Source organism: Marmota marmota, unplaced genomic scaffold (genome assembly GCF_001458135.2).
Source record: "Marmota marmota marmota unplaced genomic scaffold, marMar, whole genome shotgun sequence".
NCBI lineage: Eukaryota > Metazoa > Chordata > Mammalia > Rodentia > Sciuridae > Marmota > Marmota marmota.
This window is the reverse complement of record NW_026000016.1, coordinates 23,933,159-23,959,001: the sequence shown is the minus strand read 5'-3', so window position 1 is coordinate 23,959,001 and position 25,843 is coordinate 23,933,159. Positions and strand designations below refer to the sequence as shown.

Genomic DNA, 25,843 nt, shown 5'->3' with positions numbered 1-25,843 from the left:
TCATACGGGAAAGCTGGTCTGATAAAAATGTTCACATTATTGTGGTTATATTAATCAAGTAGCTTGGCCATACCAAGACCATGTCTAGACAGCATAATAGAACCCACCATGGCTCAATTGTCTGTTTTTTTTAAAAATTTATTTTCCATTGTATTATATTCTTGGTTATTTTTGTGGGAATTGACCATCTAGAAAAGTTATTTAGTCATATGTTATAGTAATTTAGGATTAAAAGGAATTTTGAACCTCTAAACTTTCATACAAGGTAAATGAGGCCCAGAATGATTAAGTATCTTGCTCAAGGGAAGAGATTGGGTTGCTGTCACAGCTGGCTCTACTAGTCTGGGGTTCCTGACTTCCAGGATGGTTTGTCTATCCCTAGTCATGTTGCCTCTAATTAATACATGGAGGTAGAAAAGTGGACCAGATGAAAAAATATTTAAAGCTCATAGTCCATGTTTAAAAATTCAGAGATTAAGGGCTCGGGTTGTGTGGCTCAGCGGTGGAGCACTTGCCTTTCATGTGCAAGGTGCTGGGTTCGATCCTCAGCACTACATAAAAATAAATTAATAAAATAAAGATTTTGTGTCCAACTACAACTAAAAAAGAAATATTTTTTTAAAATCTAGAGATTACACATAAGAATCTGAATTTCTAGTTTTTCCTTTTCAAAGATTTGGGTCCAGACTTTCGCAAGACAAACTGTTTATATTGACAGTAGCTTCTGATTTTAGGCAGAATGTGCACACTCCAGTTTATCATAGTATCCACTACTCCGTATTGCTTCCTAGATATGGAGGTTGACTGCCAGTTACTATTTATGGTCAAACGTGCACTGTTTCTGATAGAATTAAGAAAAAAGTGAAGTATTTCTCATACCCATGTAGGCTGTATTTCAAGAAGAATTGAATGTTTTAAAAAGTAAAGTATTTCAGGGCCAAAGGATACAGCTCAAGACAATATTATGAAACAAATCTATTTAGCACCTGTAGGCATTAAAAGTTGCAGCTTTTGTCAAAATCTTAACAACATAATCAGAAGAAATTTGGGTACATCTTTTTACTGTGAGATTGTGGAACACCTTTGACAAAATTTGAAAGTACATTTTTCATGGTGTGGAGAGGAAACAGTGGAAGAAACAGAAGAAATAGGACTCTGTTTTTCCCCTTATTCTAGAACTATTAAGACATGTGATCAGTTTGCTTAGACACTGAATCAAGTTACCCAAAAGGTTGTGTAGTAAGAATCTTTTCATGTTGACTACTTTCAATGGGGTCATCTTGAAATGTTCTGATAATCATGGAAGCACAGCTACTAGCAAAGTGAGAACTGAGAGCTAGCTCTGTGCCGTTTGCTGAAGTAACAGTGAAATAGCTTGAAGGAAATGCACCATATTACTCTAGAAATAAAGTACAAATAACATCCCACAAACAGCTCCTTGAATAAAAGGTGCCATTCTTTCCCCACCCCACTATTGTGAAAAATATACCATTTATAGGCCCATTTCTATTCATGAGTTTTGGGGTTTTTTTTTGTCTCCAATTCTGCCTATACTTAACCCCCACCAACTAATATTTCTGTTGCAAAGCCAGAAGTCTCTGTAAGGTTAAAAATAATTTTGCTATATTGTGTTGAACATAATTGAAATGTCATGAGCCATCTAGAGAGCAGAAGAACCAGTTCTCTCTTGTTGCCATTGGTGTAGTCTGTTTGCTTTTCTCGGCCCTCACTGAAGCTTGAGCTGAGAAACCTGGTGAGGAATGTTTCCTCTGGCGTTTCGACAGGCACAGCTATTTGTCACTGCCTCAGAAGCTGCTTGGCTGCAGGTGAGGAAGGCTGCCCTTATGGGAGGGATAATTATGGTCAAGGACCTGTCTGAACTTTCAGCTGGCTTTGCTCTGTGCCCAGACTGATATCTGATGCAGGAAGTCTTCTCTTAAATTCATATTCATGTTCATATTCATGATTTTCTTACTCTCTAGAAGGGACACTACCTCAGGTCCTGGTGAAGAGACTGGATATTCTGAAGCAGGCCTTTGGCTTGGCTTAATGCAGGGTTGGGAGGTGGTGTCTCTTGTGGAAGAAGGATTAAGTAGAGGGAGGAGTCATTGTCATTAGGATACCCATACACAAAACTGAACATGACTGCTCACCTCACTGACTCACTATCTGAAGCATGATTAACCTGGAAGGGGAGGGGCAGGCAGATATTTGATTCAGTGGAGTGGGTACCAGAATTCCTTCCCTTTCCACCCCCACACCCTATTGATTACTCCTTTTCCAGAGGACCTGGAGGCCTAGAAATCCTGTCTGGTAAAGTCTGTCTTGGCCTGGTGAAACCCTTTTCATTTGGCCCCACAGAGTAGAACTTGTGGTTGAGAACAAGAGGTCTGGATGCTCTTTGACTCAGCAGGAACCTGGTAAACAGTGACTAAACAATGACTTCAGTGCCCAGAGGGGAGGCCTGTCATTAACTTGGCCTCTTTGAGAAACTCAAAGATGGATTAGGGTGCTATTGGATTGGCTTAGTGTAACTTTCATCAAGGAGAGCATGTCCAAGGATAGAATTGGTCAGGAATAGAATATGGATAGCATTATGAGAGATTATTTTTTTTTGTTCTATACTTTGTATATCATAAATAATTGGATAATGGGGAAAAAATCTCAATTGCCATATCTGTATTGGCCACATCGAAGCAACAGTTATTATTCCAGTCATGGTAAATTAATGTAGATCCCAATATAAACATTGTTTTACCCCCTTTTTATTTTTATATGAGGCATTTGGCTTGTACATTATGTTTGAAACATCAAACATCATGTGTAGTCATTTGAATATGAATACCACTTATGTTTTAATAATAATTGGCATTTTTAATATGTGTATGGCAGCACCACAGGTGTGTCATTTTAAATTATGGTATAGCATTTAAAGCGTGTAGTGACTAAAATAATTACTGTTGCTTTATGTGGCCTATATAGGATATACCAGTTTAGCAGATGTGGTCATTTAGCATACATAAAAAGGTTACCTTAATTTGCCTGTCAAAAACCATGGAGATCACAAGTCTCAAGTAGAATTAAAATTTCCTTAACATTGTCCATAAAGTCCTTTCTTATCTCCTCCTGTCTCCTTACACCACATCCTGCTCTTTTATACAGGGGTGGTGTTTCTACACAGTAAAGTTCCATCCATGAAAAGCCCCAACACATAGTGGGTCTGAATCCTGTCTAATCCTTTCCCCAGCCCTGTGGCCCAGAAGTGGGATATTGTCCAGGGAACAGCCTAGATAAGTGCCAGCTGTGACATGGTGCAAGAATTCTCTTTTCTTTTTGATATTCTTCTGTTATGCCATCCCAAGGAAGAAGTTTGCTCATTCTTGAGCCCCTCCTTGCAAGAGGTTGTGTTGTAACCACTTCCCATCCCCCTCTCTCCTGGGATGGATGTTGGTGATCCTAGAAGATACAGGATGAGGCTTGCCCCAGGAGTCTCCTGGCGTCCTCCACAGTGTGTTGACTCCAGAGGAGTTGGGTGCAGGGAGTCAGCCAGGGTGAGCAGCAAGGGAAGAAAGCAATGTAACTCACCCTGGGCAACAGCCTGTGAAGGGAACATCTCTTCCCTGTGCTGTAGTGTAGAGATTGGATGCTTCTAGGTCAGCAGCTTGTCAGGCCTAGTAAAGAAAGTATGTGAGGAGTCAATAGGAAGTGAGCACGAGGCGTGGCGTTTCAGGTTAAATAGGAAGAGCTTCTACACATAGAATTGGATTTTTAAAACAAGGATGGCTGTAGCTGAATCTCCTATTGTTTGTGTCCCACTCATCTGATCTCCCAGCTTGGTATAAGAGAAGTGGCTCTGGCTTCCATAAGTTGCCTTGCAGCTAGCTGTAGGAGGACCAACCATGCATAGCCATTTTTATATTTCCCATGTAAAATTTAACAGTGTTTTAACAAAGCTTTTCTTAAGATCAAAGAGTACCTGACTGAATAAGATTCCGTGCGTGGTCTGAGAATTTAATATTTGTTTCCTGTGGCTCCTTTTATTCCCTCCCCACAGTTCCAAGTAAGTGAAATATTGGGCCAAAGGGCCAAAGAATCCTGTTTAGGGAGGAATCTTGCCTTCCTCTCCAGCCACGCACTTTTCCCTTCTTGTAACTTTCCAGTCGTCATTTGGGGAATACTGTTGGTAATTCTGACACCTGGTGGTCGTTTAAAAAACTGCTCTCTGGAAGAGCTGAATGTTCACTTTTATTGTTTTTAGTTGTTTTAGTTTTCTGCTTCCAAATTCAATGTAAGACACATTTTATAAATTAGAGATTATTATTATTATTAATTAAATTGCTTATAAGTAAACAAATACATTCTATCATTCTATAGTATACATTTGGATAGAAAGAAATTTTAAATATTTTTAGTTGTAGATGGACACAATACCTTTGTTTAATTTATTTATTTTTATGTGGTGCTGAGGATTGAACCCAGTGCGAAGCAAGTGATCCACCACTGAACTACAACCTCAGCCCGTGGATAGAAAATTTTTAGATAGATAGAAACTATATATGGTGGTCTCTGGAGAGTGCAGCTAGGTGTGGAGGCAAGGAAAACTTATTTCACTTTGTACCTTGTAGTTCTCTCTGAAATATGTTTTAAGCAAAAATAATGTATTGTTCTAATAATTATAATTAAGTACCACACTTGACGAGGAGGCCTAGAAGTCTAGTATGTTCCTCTCCAAGCTCCTAGACTCTCCTTCCTTTATATCCAAGGACCTGTAGTATACTTGTGTATTTCAAGGGAGTGGAATGTGGCTGGAGTCACTCTGCTCATTCACTGATGGTGGCAGAGGGGGCCCAGAGCTGAGTTGGAATGATCTTTGGGGAGTAGTGTGGCCAGAGTGCCAACGCCCAGACAAGCTCCTTGGGTGGTCAGTAGCAAAGGCATCCATGCTCCTCTCTGTGTTGACTCCTCAGGATTGGGCTGCCTGCTCTGCAAAGGGCTCCCATCCCTCCAAGTCCTTGATGCCTCCCAGGTGTAAGGCCATCAGGAGCTAGTCTCACCAGGCCTGGCAAGGTAGATGCTTCTGGCTCTTGACACCAGGGTTAAAGGCGGATGTGGCCTGTGGTTGGCTGGCAGGAAAGCCATGTCTGATGAAAGCAACCATCCTTTGACTCCCCTGTGTGCTCTGTTTGATTCCAACAGTACTGGACAAACTTTCCACTACCATTTCCTTACCAATGATAATACTTTGATTTTGTTGAAAAATTACCACTTTTTTTCCCCCAGTACTGGGGGTTGAATCCAAGGTAGTTCTATCCCTGGGCTACATCCCTGTCCCTGAGACATTACCACTTTGTAAGTGTGTGCTCAGGGACAGCATGCCTTCTTCTTGTCCCCCCACCCCTAAATTCTCTGGCTCACTCCAGGTATCCCTCAAACACTGGAGAGTGAGAGGCTGAGTATACTCAGAGGAAGCTGAAGGTATTCTCAGGCAGAGCATTAATAGGGTCTCCCAGGACTTTTCTGGGGCCACAGTGAGGAGAGGCCCTGCCTGTGCTTGCAATGTTCTGGCTGGGGCCAGAACATAGGAGGGGTGCTCTTTTGTAGCAGTTTTTCAGGGAAAGAAAAATCTCAGCACCAGGCTCAATAATGGGGTCCTCATATCCACATTTCAGCTGCAGGAATCAGCTCTTTTCATGTTATGGGAAAGGGTCCCAGTTTCCATCATCTCTGACTCCAAACGGCCATGTTCTTGTTGAGGTGACCTACCTCTCCGTCTCTCACAGCCTGGCTTTTATCTTCCAGGATGATCAGGGCAGCTCCTTGCCTCCCTCCTACTATTCAGATCCAAGAGCTTTAGCAGATATCATGTGACCTTGAGGATGGAAGTCACATGCTAGAGGAGACAAGAAGGTTGAGATCCTGATGACTTCATAGACCTGCTAAAACAGTTCCTGACTGTTCACTCCTGGCCTTTATACAGTGAAGAGAATGAGTCCTTGCATGTAAACAACTGGGTTTTCTATTCCATGCAGCTGAATTTGATTAAAACAGATAATGTGACCCTTAGTGACATCCAAGTGTTCTTCTGTTCTCATTAATACTATGAAAAAAGGAGCAAATATTTCTTACTAAAGAATAGAAATAACATGATTTGAATCTCTGGTGAGGCATTTCTTCTGATAGAATTCTACACAGTATACAGTAGGTCTGTTTGTGCTATCTTTCTTAGAATTTTCGAATTTGAAGTCTTTTCCAGGGTGGGAGTAGGGTGAAGTTGGATTTTCATATAACTTCGGTTTATGAAAATAGTGTAATAAGAGGAAATAAGGACTCAGAGGGAAGAGTTGGATTCTCTGATTCCTTTTGTAAAATGCATATTTGGAGCTTGTGCAGAGCACTGATCCTGAGTTCAGAAAAAGCAGCTGGAGTAGGGGACCCTAGGTTCAGTTCCTCTGAGCATCCTGAATGGCAAGGCAGAGGGTGCCTGGAGAGTTAGTCATGTGACCCACACTTATTGTAGTCTTCTTTTCTTTCTTTCTTTTTTTTTTTGGTGGTATTGGGGATTGAACCCAGAGGCCCACTAACACTGAGCTACATCCTGAGCCCTTTTTGGGCTTAAATTTTTAAGAAGCATCTTGATAGTTTTGGCAAAGTGGTTATACCATTTTAAATTCCTATCAACTGTGTAGGATGGTTCCAGTTTCTCCACATCCTTGTCAATGCTTAGGATAATCAGTCTTCTTAATTTTAACCACTATAATAGGTTTGTAGTGAGACTTCAATTTTTATTTTCATAATGCATCTTGTGCATATTTGCCATATAAATATCATCTTCAATCAAGTATCCATATTGTATGGTGAAAAGATTTTTGTTAAAATCCTTTGCCTACTTTTACAATTGAATTCTTCTTGATAGTTTTTGAATTATTTTTTGGTACTGGGGATTGAACTCAGGGACACTCGACCACTGAGCCATATATCCCTGCCCTTTTTATATTTTATTTTCAGGCAGCATCTGACTAAGTTGCGTAGGGCCTTGGTAAGTTGCTGAGGTTGACTTTGAACTTGCAGTCCTCCTGCCTTAACCTCCCAAGCCTGGGATTACAGGCTTGCACCACTGTACCAGGCTTGATAAGAATAAAAAATATATTTCATGTGTTAACTTCTTGAACATATATAATACAGTTATAATAACGATTTTTATGTCTTTGGCTATTAATTCTAACATCTGGGTCAGTTCTGGGACAGTTTTTCTTGATTGATCATTCTCATAAAGGGTCAGCTTCTTCTATTTCTTTGTATGCCTGGCAATCTTTGATTGGATGTTATACATTGTTAATTTCACCATGTTGAGTGCCAGATATTTTTATATTCCTATTAATACTTTTGAGATTTGTACTGGGATGAACTTAAGTTTATTGGAAACAGTCTTTTGTTATATACCCATCCTTGGTTCATAAGCTTTGTATGAAGCCACTCTCAGCTTCTCCATATTGGGCCAGGCTAGTGCATCTTTAAGATAGTGGCTTTTCTTTATCATTCAGAACCCCTCAGTTTGAGCAAGAATGCTCTTAGGTTGTAACAGGAGGATCTTTCTCTTTTTTTCCTTGAGCCTTCTTGGAATCTTATAGCTACTGATCAACAGCAGAAAAGAAGCTCCTTCATAGATGATTTATTTAAAAATTATTTTTCTTTGTATTTAGGCATTACCCTTATTCCATCCCAGGTAGACTACCATATTTCATTTTATTTCTCTTTTTCCTCTTCTTTCTTTTCAAACTTTTAATGAAAACATGGGTGGGGATGGTGGTAAGGATTGAATCTAGGAGCACTTTACCACTGAGTCACACCCCCAGTCCTTTTTATTTCTTATTTCTAGGCAGGGTTTTGCTCAGGCTAGTCTTGAACTTGAAATCCTCCTGCTTCAGCCTCCTGAGTTGCTGATTATAAGTATGACACCATGACTAGCTATTATGGAAAGTTTTAAGTGTGCAAAAAATAGACTGGTAAGATGAACTCCCACATACCTGTCAACAGTCATCAACTTGTGAAGCTGCATTTTTATGATGCTTCTGTTTTGCAAACATTAGAGACTTGTTTTCAGGTTACATCAAGGATCATGCTGTAGGAAATGCACAGTCCTTTTTGGTTTGTGGGCACTTTATTGTCTAGGTCAGACTCCATACAATCCAAAAACCAAGTTTCGCCAGTGTTTTTCAGGGGTTACCACAAGCATCTCAAATATTCTGTTACTTTATGTTTTATATATAGTCCTTAAGTTTCACTCTGTAGAGCCAGTTTTCACTCTTTGCTTTGTTAATAGTTCCTGTTTGATTTGGGCCGTGTCTTATCATTCCTCTGAGTTTATATTCCTTGAATGCAGTTCCCAAGTTTTCTGTGTGTGTGTGTGTATTATATATAACATATATATTACACATTTAATATATATATCTGTATGTATACATATGAATATACATACCAACCTAGAGTACTCTATATATCAACTATGCTTAAAAGCAAACTAGTGGGCTGGGGTTGTGGCTCAGTGGTAGAAAGCTTGCCTAGCACGTGAGAGGCCCTGGGTTCAATCCTCAGCACCACATAAAAATAAATAAATAAAATAAAGGTATTATGTCCAACTACAACTAAAAAATAAATATATATTTTTTTAAAAAAAAGCAAACTAGCATAATGTAGTGAGAGGCAATTGATAGAATCATGGAACTACTACTTACTAGTTGGTATAGCTTTTAAAGGTTGCTAAAACTCCCTGAGATTCAGTATCATTATCTGTAAATTGAATAACACCCACCTTCAGGATGATTGTTAGGATTAGAAATAATGTAACTGAAGTGCTTATTCTGGAGCCTGATGCACAGTAGTAACTCAATAAATGATAGCTATTATGATTATGACAGATGTAGCCCTGCTGTGGAATGGAAAGCAAAGAGTATTATCCCCAGTTTGACTGACTAAACAGGCACCAGAGAGACTCCAGTACTGACTGAAGTCACTTAAAGAGCCAGTGACAGATTCAGAACCAAATTCACAAGTGCCACTTCCCGGACTCGGAGGCTCCTGTAAACATACCAAAATCTAATTTTTGCTTATATCTTTATAAGTGAATTCTGTTTTATGACAGAAACAAGACATTCGTATAAGCTCATTTCAGGGGGATTTACTAAAATTTATGGTTTCGGGCATCTAGTTTCAGGCTTTGTGTCTGAAAACGTCCTCACACCTACAGTAATACCTGCAATGAGCCTGTCAGACCAGCACACCTCTGTTGGGTGTTGTGTTGGGTTTATTTGTAGACAGATAGGTTTTCAGAATCACAGACTATTAGTAGATAGTTTACAAAGACAGAATGAGGGCATCCTTTAAGGGTTCACACACAGAGGTGGTTTCTCTCTCTCTCTCTGTCATACACAGAGCCCTTTTGATCTTACACTCCCTAGGTTCTGAAGTTTGCACATCTCTATGTATTCTTCCCAAAGTGGAGAAATAGTCTTTCTTTGCTTTTCCTCATATTTTACTGACATAAAAATGTGCCATTGTTTGTGATCTGTAGATGTCTGGAAGATGCAAGTTCTACCTAGAAGACAAAAGTAACTTCAAACAAAAGTAGTGACAGTTGTATAGAACAGTCTTCCCCTTCTGTCCTGAACACAGTTGGGTGAGAAAAGTGCTATTTGAAGGGGGCTCTAGGAAGATATACTTGTAATGGGGACCTACTCATAGAAAATCTCTTCTTGCTCTGGATTCACAGTTTATATTCTCCTTTCAGCAGTGATCACTGTAAGCAGTTTAAGTCAAATAATGAGGAATTTCCTAGGAAAGAATGAAAAATAGAGACTATTGGAAATACTTATCTTCTTAAACAAACAAAACCCAGTAACTCTTCTAAATTTTTTTTTTCAAAATCCTGTTCATTTATTAAGTGTATCTTTGTGTCTCTACCACCATCTGTAGTGCTTTAACGTATTAGGTATTCAATAAATAATGATTTTTGGTGCTAAATGTATGGTAGATATTAGTTGAGAGTCTACTGTGTGGCCCAATTTTGTTAGGTGGTATGTGGGTTCCTAAAGATGTATAAGGTTTAAGTCAGGATTACTGGTCTTCCTTGAGTTTACAGTGTAGATGGGGACAGAGCAATTTTCAGAAATATTTGGCCATTATGTCCTTAAATATTTTGGCTGCCTCAATATATGGAGATTCCAATTGTACTTAGGTTAAATCTTTTTATTAAGTACTACATCCCTAAAGCACTATTATTTTTTTCCTTTCTGCTCTTCAGCTAGGTTAATTAATTTATTAATCTGTCTTCAATTCACTGACTTTTTTCTTCTGCTGCCTTTTTTATTCTGTCAGGTTCAGCTAGTAATTTTAAAATCTCAGATGTGTACTTTTCAGTTTTAGAATTCCTTCCTTCCTTGCTTTCTCTTTCTATACTGGGGATTGAACCCAGGGCTTCATATGTGCTAGGCAAGCACTCTACCACTGAGCTATATATCCCCAGCCCTTCTTAGTTTTTGTTCTGAGACAGAGACTTGCTAAGTTGCCCGGGACCACAAACTTGTCCTGCTTTAGCCTCTGGAGTAGCTGGGTTTGCAAGTATGCACCACTGTGCCCTTCAGTTTTAGGATTTCTTCTTAGTTCTTTTTTATGGTTTCTACTTACCTACTGACATTATTTTTTCATTTATTACAAGTATTTTTTTTACTTGAATGTCATTGACCTTAGTTTATAAAAATTGTTTTATAACCCTTGTCTGCAAATTCAGTATATGAATCATTTATAACCCTTCTCTACACATTTTAGTATATGAATCATATGATCTTCATTGATTTTATTTTTTTCTTGATATGGGTATATCTTCCCGTTTCTTTGAATGTTGAATAATTTTGATTTGTATCTTGGGCATTATGAATAATATGTTATTGAGATTCTGAATTCTTCATGTTTCTCTGGAGAGTATTTTTCTTTTTTTAATGTTAGGAGGTTATCTTGGTTGAATTCAAAAGAAAATTTTGTTTTCCTTGCTGTGTATAGTAGCTTACATTTCTGCTCAGTTGTTTTAGTCTTTACTGGATTGCTTGAAGTTTGCCTCATGTATGTGTGGTTCTGACTTTAGCCACACATTTGGTTAGAATTTTATACAAGGTTTGTGCTTCTCCTCTTTAGCTTTCTTGGGTCTTCCCCTGGGTTTTCCAGCAGCTGCATTTCCCTCAAACTCTATCTTCTGTTTATTCAGTCAGTAAGACTTTGGGTTTTCTTTCTGACTTTAAACTGCCCTGCATAGTATAATTTAGGGCCACCCCTCAGGATAAAAGCTATGAAAAGTGTGAAACTCCCTCAGGGCCTTTCCTTTCTTCCAAATATTACTTTCAGTATCTGCATGCTTCTGGTTGTTCTCCTGCATCTTCAAATAGTTATTTTTATATTTTGTCCAGGGTTTGTAGTTGTTATTTGTGAGAGGCTTGGTCTAATAGGAACTACATGGCCATGATTTGGAACAGAATCTAGATATGTGTTAATCCATTTGTGCTGCTGTAACATGGCACTAGAGACCATATAGCTTATAAACAGCCAACATCTATTTCTCACAGTCCTGGAGACTGGAAAGACCAAGGTCAAGGTGCCAGCAGATTTGATGCTTGGCGATGGCTTTCTTCCTTAGAAATAGTGTCTTCTTGCTGTGTCCTCACATGGTGGAAGGGGCAAGGCAGTTCTCTGGGAACTCTTTCACAAGAGTCCTAATTCCATTTATAAGGACTCCACTCTCATGACCTCACTACCTTCCCAAAGCTCCACCACTTAATATCATCACACTGGGGACTAGGTTTCAGTATGTATTTTAGAGGGATACTGACATTCAGACCATAACCATAAGTATGTAGGACCAAAAATAAAAAAATTGGGACAAATAGGTTGCATGATAGGAAGACTCAGAGACAAGAACATTTAGAAAAGAAAATAACTTCATTTGTAGAGAGGTTTGCCAAGGAGTTCTATGCTTGAGAAAGACAGATTCACCTAATGAAAAAAATGAAGTAGTTATATAAAGGAAAAAAAAATTACTAAATAAGTGGTTTAATGTTCGTTCGTTTGTGGTAGAAAAACAAAAATTTTCTTGATGATTTTAATATTTATAAATTATGTATTGTCAGATATTAGCATTCTTGAGATTGGGGTTTGTTAGGGTCATTATCCTACAGGAACCAAAGTTTCATATGCTGGGGACTAGAAATATACAAAATCCTGTTTTTTTTTTTTTGTACTGGGGATTGAACCCAAGGGCATTTAACCACAGAGCCACCTCTCCAACCCTTTTTTATATTTTATTTACAGACAGGGTCTCACTAAGTTGCTTAGGGCCTTGCTAAGTTGCTGAGGCTGGCTTTGATTCTCCTGCTTCAGCCTCCCTAGCTGCTGGGATTACAGGTGTAAGCCACTGCACTTGCATAATCCTGGTTTTTATGGTTTATTTTGTCCATGGGTATAAAGTGGTCCCCTGTGCTCCACTGTGGGATGGATGAGGTTCAGCAGATTATTAGTTATGTTTTCAGTTTCTCTTTATGGTCAGTCCTCCTCTATCATGCAGATTTGACTGCATATATTTTGATATTTTTCTGACTGAATATAACTTGCTTGAGATTTTGTTTATTTAATTGGTTACATAGTGTATAAGAGATATCAATACACAAAAACATCTTTGTTAGAGATTAATAAAACAAGAGCCTTCCAGTTGGAGACTTGACTTGTAAATCCTCTACAGTTATAATTTACTTTTATGTATTGGAATTGTTTTATGAACCTTATTAGCTCAACTTTTGAGCTAAAGAACAAGAAACATTGCATTTGCTTCTGTGAGGTTTTGTCTGTAGTACCTACCACTATAAGTGTATCCTGTTTGTTGAAGACCCCCAACTTTGTTCCTGACTTGCTAGGAAATTCTTTGCCACTTATAAAGCTGATATTCTCTGTAAGCCACAGGACAGGTTCCAGAGCAATGTTCTCGGAGTGGCATGCTGGAACTGATTCATGATGGCTTGAAAGCTCCAATTGTTAAATTTGCAGGATTTGTAAGCTGCTTGTTAAATATGGTCATTATTAGAAATTCAATTTTATAACTTATGATTAAATAAATTGTATTTAAAACAACGGGCGGTGAATACTCAAAACCTATCCTTTACCAAACGTTGTACTTTTATTTTATTTTATTTTATTTTACTTTTACTATTCTTTTGAGGTTATTTATATCTACTGTATTTTTGTGGTATGAAAACTTCATAATGATGTGTGATTGTACATCTTTTCCCAACTCTACTTACAGTCAACTCACGTTGAAACTGGCCGTGATGTATGTGTTTACACCATACAAATTGGCAAATGGTAGAAAGCAATGCTTTTGTTTTCTTTGCAGAGCCAGTTAAACACTTGCCAATTCATTACTGTTTTTAGGCATCCCACACCTGCAAAGCACTGTTCTTGCTCCCTCAGAGTGATCATATTCAATTAAATGAGGTTTGTGTCTTGGTTATTGTTGCAAATTTGATTTATCCAGTTCAGTCTTATAGTAAGGAGGGTGGAGTTTTATTGAGCCTAAGTAAATAGCTACATGATCATGAAAGATAAAACAATTACGTAAAAGGACTTTGAATGATATTTGATCATTTTTACCATTGTTTTTGGTAGTTTGTAGTCCTTTTTATTCTACAAAAAATATTTTAAAGTTTTTCTTTTAATTTTCTAGTTTGAAATATATACCAATAATTTTCATAAGAAGTTTCCCCTAACTGAAATTCTGAGAAAGGATGATGGAATAATATATCATTTAGAGATTGTTTCATTCCCATTTGTACAAGCAAGTCCTGTTAAATTGATGGTTAGCAATAAAGAAGAAAGAAAAGATTTTTCATCATATACCTACTGAACAGAGAACATTAACCACAATTAAATCAGTTCATTTATCCCAGGAAATTAATTTTTATTTTGCTGGTCTTGTGTAAGAAGTCTGTGTTCATGAAATCGTGTTCCTGTGCTAGGAGTCCTGGGGTCCTTAGTTCCCCATACAGACTGGCAAGTGTCTGTGGTAGTGACAGCAGCCCCTTCTGGCAAACCTGCACTAAGTCTGTTCACTGAAATATCAACAGTTATGGGTGCCTACTACAGATTTTATTACATCTCTTTTTGAGGTTTCTTTTAAAAAGTTTCTATTTCTTTTCTGAGTTTATAGCAGAGGCCTTTAGTCAAGCATAAGGAAAAGCAGAGCCCATCTGTTGATGGTAAACTGAATGGTTTTGGCTACTTTGTTTTAATAACGAACAATATGGGAATGGAGGAGAGTGAGTCATCTAATCAGTGTAATAAGAATTTCATCAATGATTTCCCTGGAGAGTAAGGGCATTGACTCCAGGCTCTTTAATCATACCTTAAAATCTTGTTTTATTTGTCACCAAATGACAAGGATATTTTTTGCTTAGAAACAAAAATCTTCCTTGTTTCCTTTTTTTATTATTTTTTAAAAAGGAATCAATTTTTTGAAAGTTATTTGGTTAGTCTTGGTGCATAAATTTGATATGGTGGGTAATAAAGAGGTTGTTGGGTAGGTGACTGATTTATGTAATAGACACGCAGAAGCATTTTATTTACAGAACATAAAGGAGGTTTGCAAGCCATTTTTTGACTTTAAAATTTGTACTTATGGGCTGGGGTTGTAGCTCAGTGGTACAGCACTTGACTAGCATGTGTGAGGCATTGGGTTTGATTCTCAGCACCACTAAATAAATTAATAAATAAAATAAAGATTCATCCACAGAGGTGGGGTTGTGGCTCAGTGGTAGAGTGCTCGCCTAGCACGTGCAAGGCCCTGGGTTTGATCCCCAGCACCACATAAAAATAAATAAATAAAAATAAAGGTATTGTGTACAACTAAAAGAAAGAAATATTTTTAAAAATCCATCAACAATTTAAAAAATATTAAAAAAAAAGTTGTTCTTAGGAAACCAAAAGTTCAAGGAAACCAGGGCAGTGCATATTGTGTATATGTGTATGTATGTGTGTGTGTGTGTGTGTGTGTATCTTGAGGTGGGATAGGGAGAGTTGGGATGCTTCTTTACATGTACTTTCAGTACTTGAAGGAAAGAGATATGATTGCTGTTAGGAAAAACAATGAAAAGTAAACAACAGGGAGTGGTGGAGAGAAGAGTGATGGTTTCCAGTGCAGAACATAGCACGATGGTGAGAGATTTCTTTTTTAGCTTGTGCAACAAACCATCTATGCACAAAAATGACTTCAGGATTTGTACCCAGACAGAAGTCCTTTTCTAGTTTACCAGGACTTTTCTTCTTCACATCTTAATTTTGGTTGATTTTAGGGTTGTTCTATTTGTTAGTATTTAAAATTTACTTAAATGGGAAATAATAAAGGCTTTAAATTCTTTGAAATACAGTTTTGGACCAACTTCAGTGAAGTTCAGCGTACAAAGACTCAGACTGAGGGCATATTTTAATAATTGTCCAACTTTTAAAATAAGAATTTATTCCAGAATTCTTTTTTTTTTTTAATATTTATTTTTTAGTTTTCGGCAGATACAACATCTTTGTATGTGGTATTGAGGATCGAACCCCGGTCGCATGCATGCCAGGCGAGCGCGCTACCGCTTGAGCCACATCCCCAGCCCCAGAATTCTTTTAATTTACATTTTTTAGTTTTAAAGATTAAGATAGAATATAACATTCTATAAAGTTTGAAATGTAGGATGAGAAATAAATTATTCTATTACTGTAGTGTAACTTTTGTGATTTTTATTAAAATCTATTTTAAAATCTTATATACATGCCTATGTTATTTGAAAATTTTAACCACAATTATGTACAATTTTGATTATGATTTTTTCCTCTTCATATCAAGCCATAAGCATTTTTCATGTTGCCATATCTTTGTAGTCATTCTTTTCTATATTTGCTTAATGCAGAATTCCTTTAAAGCTCTCTAAGTGCTTTTCAAATATGGTACTGTTAACAAAAATCAAAATGCACACAAGTTTTCAGGAACACATCTATTGTGTTAAGTGAGAAAGAGCCACAAAGAGGTTGAAAGTAAGCCAGATCATCCCTTTGTTAGGGAGTGATAAGGTGTAAACATGGGCTAGAAAACAGGAAAGCAGTCAACCTTAGTTTCTCCATCAGGTGTCCAGACAAGATGCAAGGAATATCACAAGTGATTTGTTTCAGTTATAGTAAAAATATTGGAATTTTGGGTTTGATCCTGAGGACCACATAAAAATAAATAAATAAAAATAAAGGTATGTGTACAACTAAAAGAAAGAAATATTTTTAAAAATCCATCAACAATTTAAAAAAATATTTAAAAAAGTTGTTCTTTGATGGTAAACTGGAGATAATTCAAGTCACTCTCATTCACTGGTATTCCTGTGTGCTTTCAGGAGCTCAGTAACAAAGGTAGGACTAAAACGGGGTGTGTAGGTTAGAGGTGAGGAGATCAGGGAGGGGAGAATACAGTTCTTTCCTCTTCTCCTGTGCTGTGAGGAATCACAAGATTTCCTTTCAATCTGCAGAGGTCAGGCTTGGGTACCCTCATTAACAATACTTTGTGCTTATCTCTGCCACAGAACCAATAGGGTATGTAAGTTTCCTATAGCACTGCAGCATTTTAACAAACTTGAACATATTGATCTGTTGAGAAAGGACAATACAAGAACAGATGTGGTTCTTTAAATGAACTGTAAAATCAGTAATTATGTATTTCAGTCTTTTCATCATAAAAGCCACCAAGGTTGATTTTTAAATATGTTTTATCATAGGTGTCAGGTAAAAAGCTGTGGTAATATCATTTCTGAATGTTCTATTGGCTATTTTGTTGTTTCACATCCCTTATTGACAAATCAACCCAAGAACCTTGAAATTTAAATCTTGTATCATTTTCATACAGAATTTCAAAAATCACCAAGACCCTCAAAGTATTATCTAGTCCAAGTGATTAAAATTCACTGATTGTGTTCACATCTTCCTTAGCATGCCAAGTCCTCCCAATTTATTCCGGTGTCCTACTAACGTAGGACTGATGTAATCCAATGTTATGTACTTGGATTCTCCTTTAGTCTATGTCTTGAAAGCAAGGAGAGAGACTGATAGAGTAGACCAAGGGGAGTAATGTTTTATCAAGCTCATTCATTACCTGACAATCCCTATTCTTGAATCCATGTTCCTGCTAGATCTTTGCTTGTGGTGGAAGCAATGCGGTGACCAGCTTGATGGTTTGAAATACTGGTTTCTGCAGTTTTACTCCTGTGATTCATCTAGGTCTTTGTTTTGTTTTATTTATGTATGTATTGTTTTATAAGACACAAAGTCTCACTATATTGCCCAGGCTGACTTCAAACACCTGGGCTCAAGTGATCTTCCTGCCTCAGCCTCCCTGGTAACTGCAGGCATGTGCCACCATGCTTGGATTTGGGGCTTTTTGTTTTTATTTGCAGCTACTTTATGCTAGAGAACTGTGGTGAGCCGTTCTAATAGACCGTGGCCGCCATTAGAAGATGGCACCGGCTTCCACTGTGGCCTGTGATAAACAACTCCTAATATGGAGAATTGGCACGCAATCCCTTACCACCCTATGAGGAAGGTCCACGTGGCAGCTTAAGATTGGTATGCTGGAGGCTTTATTAGGCTGTGCTTGGGCGCTCGGCGACGGGTCACTAGAAGATGATACATGAATCAAGGCCTGAATAAACTGCTGAAGGAAGAATCCTGTGTCGTGTTTTCCCTTGCCGGGGAGGGGTCGCGGCAGAGAACCCTTAAGGATTCTGTTCTAATCAAAATTGAATTCCATCTTCCATTGACTGCAATAACAGATGGCACAGGCTGGAGCCCTGTGTGAAGAGTATTTCTGAGCCCTCAGGTACACTCTGTATTGGTTCTCAACTGGATTCATGCTACCATTCTCTGGATGTTTATCACACAAAGTCAGATTGTTACACTAACCTCTTTCAGAGTTTTTTTTTTTTTTTGTGTGTGTGTGTGTGTGTGTGTTATTGTGTTAGTCAGCTTTCCACAACTATGACAAAATATCTGTGATAAACAACTGAAAAGGAGGAAAGATTTATTTTGGCTTGTGGTTTTAGACATTTCAGTCCATGGTCAGCTGACTCCATTGATTTTGGGCCTATGATGAAACAGAACATCATGACAGGGAGCACTTGGTGGATCAAAGTTGCTCACCTCCTGAAAGTTGGGAAGCAAAAGAGAGAAGGGGCTGGAGACCCGTAGTCTTCTTTAATGGCACACCCCCAGTGACCTGCCTTACTCCCACTAGGACCTATCTCCTAAAGGTTCCAGTACCTCCCAACAGTGCTAGGCTAGTGTGCTGTGGGAGCTGCCTTGAGTTTTCAGCCCACTCTGACTTTTTTTTTTATTACAAGGTCAATGTCAGGGGCCTCTATCCTTAATTAAAACCTGACTTATTTTTCTTTCTGGAAAAAAAATCAGAATTTATTTGCTCATCAAATAATTATTGCCCTGCTAGATATCAACTAGTGTTGGAGATACAAAGGTGAGCCGAAATAGATAGGGTCTCTGCCCTGATGGAGTTGTAGTCTAGTTGGGTGTAGACATTAATGAAGTAATCGCACTATATATGCAAAAGTACAGCAGGGATGTTCCAAAAAAGCCGTGTGTGATGCATCTGGGAAAGCACAGAAGAGGCATATTCTGTTCCAAGGGGTCCTTTCCAGGGGAGTGATACGGTGCTGAGGTCCCAGGAGCAGAGAGATGTTAGCCGGGTGAAGAGCAACTGGAATTGAGTGTGGAGGTGGGAGAAACGGGCAGTGGCAGCATTCCATGTGCAATCTCTCTGGGCAAGAGGAGCAGAGAGAGTTACAGGAAACAAAAGGATGAAAAGATGATGAATTTGAAGGACAAAGACAGAATGGGAGGTACAGGGAGAAAGGAGCAGACCCTGAAGAGAAGAATGGAGAACTTTAGTTTACATTTGGTCAAATTCAAGATGTTTATGATATCCGTGGGGAGACAGAACACCTAAGCAGTAAGATAGGCTTTTTTCATGCACAGTGGAACAAAATGTGGGAAATGAAAAATATTTGAGATCTCATATAATTCCAGAGACTCAGCCCCTTGTCTTTCTAGCTGCAGGGATTTATTTCTGATCTTCCTGGCCAACACAGTGGCTACCAAACAACTACCTGCCTTTCTTGGCACTTCAGAACTTCTGGTTCCTGAGGACTGCTAATTATTCCTCCTCTCATATGTCTTTTGGTTTCTATCATCTACCATCTACCTGAGAAGGAAGGTCTGATCAAGTCCTTTCAGCCCTCTTGAGCCTCTGGGGAGTACTTTCAAGTCTGAGCACTTCATGTATTGCTGGATGTTTTGAGGTCACATGTTTAGCCACAGGCCATTCAGCTCTGATAGGGCACACATAAACATGGTGACTTATATGTTAGAAATTATTCAGAGTGATCATGGGTATGCTCTGTCTTAATCTATTATGTGCGGCTGTAACAGAACACTTGAAGCTTGGTGCTTTATAAAGAAAAGAGGTTTAATTAGCTCACATTTTGAAGGTAGAAAGTCTAAGATTAGTGACTCCATCTGTTTGGCTTCTGGTGAGGAACTTCTGTCATATCATGGTGAGGGTGCATGCAAGAGAGAGAGAGAATAGTCTCATGGTGAGACAGGAAGCAAGAGGAATTCAGGGGCCAGGCTTGCTTTTTTTAATAACAGCTCACTCTCATGTGAACTTAGGGCAGTACTACAAGTACTACATTAATCCCTCTGGGTGCAGCACCTCCAGTGATCCACCAACCTTCCATTAAGTCCCACCTCTTAAAGGATCTATCAGCTTTCAGTACCTCCACACTGGGAACTAAACTTCCAGCATGTGAACCTTTGGGGGAAAACCATATCTAAACCATGGTAGTCCCATCCTTTAAAGAATGCACAGTGTATTTGTGGAAGCAGTATGACAGATGTTGCAGTACAGGTAGTTACAAGATATATTGGCGGAGGAAATACCATAAATCTTTGTGAAAGCAGACATATTATATTATAAATACATTGTAATGAATACAGTACCTTAACTGACACTCATTTATTTAGCTGTATCTCAAATACCCAAAAACTCTAGGAATCCCCAAGGGAATTGCCAACAAATGTTCACATGAGTGTTCTTAGCAGGACTCACAATAGTCAAAAGGTAGAAGCAACCCAAGGTCCATAGTACTGCTAATAGATACAGGGTTTATCTCTGGCATAATGGGAATATTCTGGAATTAGTGGTGATGGTTGCACAATATAGCAAATGTACTAAAAACCACTTTAAAATGGTGAATTTTATGTTATGTGAATTCTCAATTTTTACAAGGCCTAGGAATTAATTAATTATGCTGTGATGTAATATGGTATTTTAAGTTAGAAAAACTGGGTCAAATTTACAATGAGAGTCATCTTTAACCCTCCATGTGTAGAATCAGGAGAAGCCATATTTTCTAGGTTGTTGTGAAGGTTAAATGAGATAATGCGTAAGGCTTAGCAGTAAAGACATTGGAATAGAAGCTGGGCATGGTGGCACAAGCCTATAATCCCAGCAGTTCAGGAGGCTGAAACAGGAGAATCGTGAGTTCAACGCCAGCCTCAGTAATGCAAGGTGCTAAGCAACTCAGTGAGACCCTGTTTCTAAATAAAATTTTAAAAAAAGGACTAGGGATGTGCTTCAGTAGTCAAATGCCTCGGAGTTCAATCCCTGGTCCGCCCCCCCCACCCCTCCCCAGCAAAAAAAAAGACATTGGAATAATCTTTCTTGTAATAATTATGACATGGTTTAGAACCCTTTTGTAATTATTGATGCATCTATAAAGTAGCTCTTATGTATGTTGTTTTTGTCAAAGCCCACCAAGAAGTTCTTGGAATTGGGAAAAATCCTTAACTAGAGTTGGCAAAAAGGTGAAGGATTTTCCTAGGATCCATTCTGCAGTCATGCCTGATCCTGGGCAAAACTGAGAAGTTGTGGGAACATTTATTTCTTTCCTACCTCTTTTTTTTTTTTTTTTCCTGTTCTGGTAGTCTTTGGGGCTATTGTTTTAGCACCTCTTCCTTCTGCTTCTCTCAAGTGATTAATATTTTCCCAAATGAATTCACATTAGTCATTCTTTTTTTTTTATTTTTTATTGTTGGGTGTTCAAAACATTACAAATTTCTTGACATATCATATTCCACACTTTGATTCAAGTGGGTTATGAACTCCCACCTTCACCCCATACACAGATTGCAGAATCACATCAGTTACACATCCATTGATTTACATAGTGCCATACTAGTGTCTGTTGTGCTCCGCTGCCTTTTCACATTAGTCATTCATAGGGTTTGAGTGGCCCTTTTAAACTATATTTGTATCTTACAGGAAGACTAGAAAAAACAGAGGGAGGAATCTTCAGGCCCTATCAAAAAGCAGGGTGGGGAGAGAGTAAGTTACCCTGTAGTAGTGCACTTTCCTGGGCATCTCCAAGGTCACCGAGATTCAAGGCCTCCCTAGCTAGACTGTGCTCACTGCTGGTGCTGATTCCTTATGAGAAAACCAGGACAGTGACATCCTCGCTCTCCCAGGCTTAGGCTATCTTGGAAGTCAGGGCACCTCCAGCAAAGGGAGCAGTGGTGGTGGTGGAAAGTGGTGATGGTGGTGTTGGTGGCAGGGAGTCATTAGAAACACTAATGAATCACCGCTGGGTCTGGTTCTCTTCTCTGACTCAGCTCGAAACTTCTTTCAGTTAACAGGAAGCCAGTAACCAGTGAAGTCAAAAGCACATATGAAACTCTCTGGATTGGAAACCACTGGGTGTGTCTTAAGCTACTATTTCTAAAATAAGAAGGGGAACCACTGGACAGATACTTCCCTGTCATTTTCGATGCGGAGAGACTAGGTTGATAGAAGGTGATTGTGAGCTGGAGCTCTTGTTTCTTAGGAAACTAAAAGACTGTACAGGAGTTTACAAAAACAGGAACCTGGCAAAGAAAGCTATTGGAATTATGTAAATGAAACAGGCGATTTGGAATGCAGGTGGGAGTCCACCTGTGGGAAAGACTAGGGAATGAGTCAGAATGGGAATAGCTATAGTACAGAGAAGATGTGGGGTGTTGTGTGTGTGTGTGTGTGTGTGTGTGAAATCTTTGCTGCCCTGGCATTATCAACCCAAGGGAATGCTGAAACAGTATGCCGCAAGGGCAGAAGGAAGGCAGTGAGAGAAAACAAGATGCTTATATTGTTCTGGCGTGGGGCTGGGGGATTTTATATCTTCTGGCAGATCTAAGGGATGGAGTGTGTGAGCTCTAGAGGTCCCTGACTGCCCACAGGTTTTAAAAGGCTATTGCCACTGGCAGCTGCTGAGAGGCTGGGAACTCACGCAATGACTGGCACCCCACCAGGAAAAGGTACTGGGACACCATGATTTAACCAACCTTCACAAACTTTTAGAAGTGGAGACACTTTTTATAGCTTGTGGTTTTGTAGTGTATTCTCCCATCCTTTAAAAGTGTTGTTAAAATAACATACATTAAAATTGTCTTTGTCCTAAAGTTTAAAATGAGTCAGGTGCTATGGTGAACACCTCTAATCCCAGCTACTCAGGAAGCTGAGGCAAGAAGATCACAAGTTTGAAGTCAACTTAGTGAGACCCTGACTCAAAATAAAAAAATAAAAAGGGCTGGGGAATGTAGCTCAGTGTTGGGATAGCCCTGAGTTCAATCTCTGGTATGGCAAAAAATAAAAAAATTTAAAAAATTAAAAATTCCTGTCCTTTGATATGTCTAAGACATTTGGTAGCCTTCTGAGGTTCTGCAGTATTAGGATTTGGACTCCGCTGTGTACTGTAAACTCTTAGGGGCAAAGGGAAGGCCTTGGTACTGATAAGTAGTTGCCAGAGGAGTAGCTCTGCCTGCTTATTCCAGGCTATGTTGACATGTGGGGTTATTTGATAAAATGACCTTTCCCCAAACACACTGCTAATCAAAAAAAAAAAAAAAAAAAATCCTCTTCCCTCCAGTCTATCATTCATTCTGCTTTCAGAGTTAATTTCCTAAAACATGTTCAAACATGCTATCCCTTTCTCAACAATTTCCAGTGGGACTTCCCACTGTCTACATAAAGTCCAGTGCCTTAGCATGGGGCAAAGAGAACCTTTCATGATTTAACCCTCTAATCCCTTGCCAGTTTCAACATCTTTTACATCTCTCCACAACTCCCGCTATACCTGATTTTGGGTCATTTTATAAATATGAAGAAATTGGAAAGCAGAGTTCTTACTGGCTTATATAATTCAGGGATTTATTTATTCCTAGATTAAAGAAAGTTCAGGGCTAGAGTTGTGGCTCAGTGAAAAGAGTGCTTGCCTAGCATGCGTGAGGCACTGAGTTCAATTCCAGGTACCACATAAAAGTAAACAAATAAAATAAAGGTATTGTGTCCATCTACAACTAAAAAAAAAAGTCCAGTGTCAGGTGGGCTTTAGGCAAAGCTTAATCTAGCAGCTGAAAATTTCCCGAAGGACCCATTTTTTCTTTTCTGATTCACATAGTCCCAAAATGGTTGCAATGCAGCTCTTGGGCTTTGCACTACTTTTTTGTGCCTCTAAAGAAAAAAATGACTTTCCTTAGCATTCCTTACTGATCTTTAGTGTGATTACATGTATGTGTGTCTACCCCTGCATCAACAATCCCCATGGTCGTTGTGAAAGGAGGTGCTGACTGGTGGCCTGCTGCAAGCTTTCCCTTTACCTTAGGTTTCACCAGAACTGAATAGACACCTAAATGGACACTGGGGTTGACAGCAAAGAGGAAGGAGGGCTGGGACCTGGGAAAGCATCTAGTATTTGTTCACTCCATGCGCTGCAACTTCACATTTCCTCCTCCTACTTCTGGGGATGTACCACCTGCTTCCGCTGATCACAATCCTACACAGGCTTCAAAGCTTAGTTCCTGGGCTACTTTTACTGCTAATACCTCTTCTGTTCTTCTGGTAGTATTAATCCTCCTTCCATCTCTCTACTCCCTAAAGCACACCAAGATTCTTTCTCATGTGTTGCTAAACATTATAATTCTGCTAAACATTATCCCTGGTTGTTCATATGTTTACCTCCTCCATTGAACAGAAAAACTCTTTGAGGTAGGGGAATTCATACTTTGTTTATTGTAGGGCCTTGAGAGTATTGCATAAATGGTCATGAGTAATCATTATTGAGAGTTTACTGTGTGAAAGGCACTTTGTTAAAAATTTCTCTCAAGGGCTGGGAATGTGGCTCAGTGGTGGAGCACTTGCCTAGCATGTGATACCTTCAGTTCCATCCCCAGCATTGAAAAAAACAAAAAACAAAACACCAGTTCCTACATAATTTTATTTTATCTCTTTTAATCTTGGCAAGAGCACTATAAGGTAGATATTATGATTACATCCAATTTTCAGATGAGGGAACCTGGAGTTTGGAGTGATGTGACTTGCCCAAAGTCACATAGATAGCAGATGTAGCATGGAGGCTTGAACCTAGGTTTTTTTTTTTTTTTAACTCCAAAGTTCATATTCTTAAATATTATAATGTTTAATCCAGAGCCTTTTCTGTGATCACATACTCTTCTGGGAATTGAGTCCCTGTTTGAGGTGATTCTCTACACAAGAGATTGGAGGAAGTGTGGGGACTTTGGGCCTTCCTTGTTCAGGATGGTTTGCAGTAAAAGGCTTCCCTTAGGATAGCAATTGCAGAATCCTGGAGAGCTGCCAAGAATGGTGCTCGGGATTGAGGGCTTTGGTTTCTTGGGGAGTCCTCAGAAAATGAGGGAATCAAAAAATGAAAACAAGTATACATCTGCTAGGATAAAATAAGTGGTGTAAGACAGCGGGCAGAAATTACCCCTGAGAATGTAGCTGGTTGTGGAGAGTGTCCTTATAGAATCTGCAGTTGGACCACATGGAGGAAAGAAAAGAGGGCAGCTTGCAGAGCAGGAAGCCTGAGTCTCCTGAGAGGCACAGCTGTGAAGCAGGGTTTGAGAGCCTCTTATATGGAGGCTAGCCCATTTCTTCATAGCCAGACCTCACTTTGGTTGCTCCAAGGCCTCTCCTGGCTTAGGGGAACAGAAGGAAAAGCTTTCCTGCTGGTCTCCTTAACCTTGCCCTGGCCTAACTTGCCCAGCTTGAGGGAGGTGGGTTGACATTCCAATGGAAAGAGTTAGTGGTGGGGCTGGGCTGGAGTGAGGCAGGTGTATGGAGCCCATAAATACTGAGCCATCCCTGTTTACTTTCCCTACTAAACTCTACATAAACAATTCCTTGGAAAAGACTGTCCCCTTTTCATAGTCTTTACCACTGGGTTTTTCAGAAGCAATTGAAACACTAGCAAACATAAAGGAAAGCTTTTTATCCCTTCTCTAACCACTGAAAGGAAGTGGTGCATTTAAAACATACCAATGGCAGGAACAGAGCCAGGGAGACATAAAAGGTGGAGGGAAGGGTAAGATGTATGATGAAAATATGTGGTTTTACAGGGGGTGGAATACAGGCTCAGGTACTGGAATAGGGACCGGGGCTGGGGGAGGGAGGAGAGAAGGCACAGCTGGGTGCCAGCCTCACAGTCAGGGGAGGGCAAACAGCTCTGCCTGGGGGAGAGGGGGGCGGGGAACCTGGGAGACTGCAAGGATGAGGTCACCACCCTTTTGGGAGGAGGGTAGGAAAAGACGTTTCCTTCATTCCGTATTAAAATCCAATACACTACTTAGAACACAATGTACTAAAATGTGCGTCTAATTTTGGGTCATTAAAATC

At 39.2% G+C, this 25,843-nt stretch overlaps 1 protein-coding gene across 4 annotated transcripts in view; it reads left to right on the top strand.

The window, feature by feature from the left end:
• Cnih3 (cornichon family AMPA receptor auxiliary protein 3) overlaps positions 1-25,843 on the top strand; it is a 266,894-nt gene that overhangs the window by 12,403 nt on the left and 228,648 nt on the right. The window lies entirely within an intron of this gene.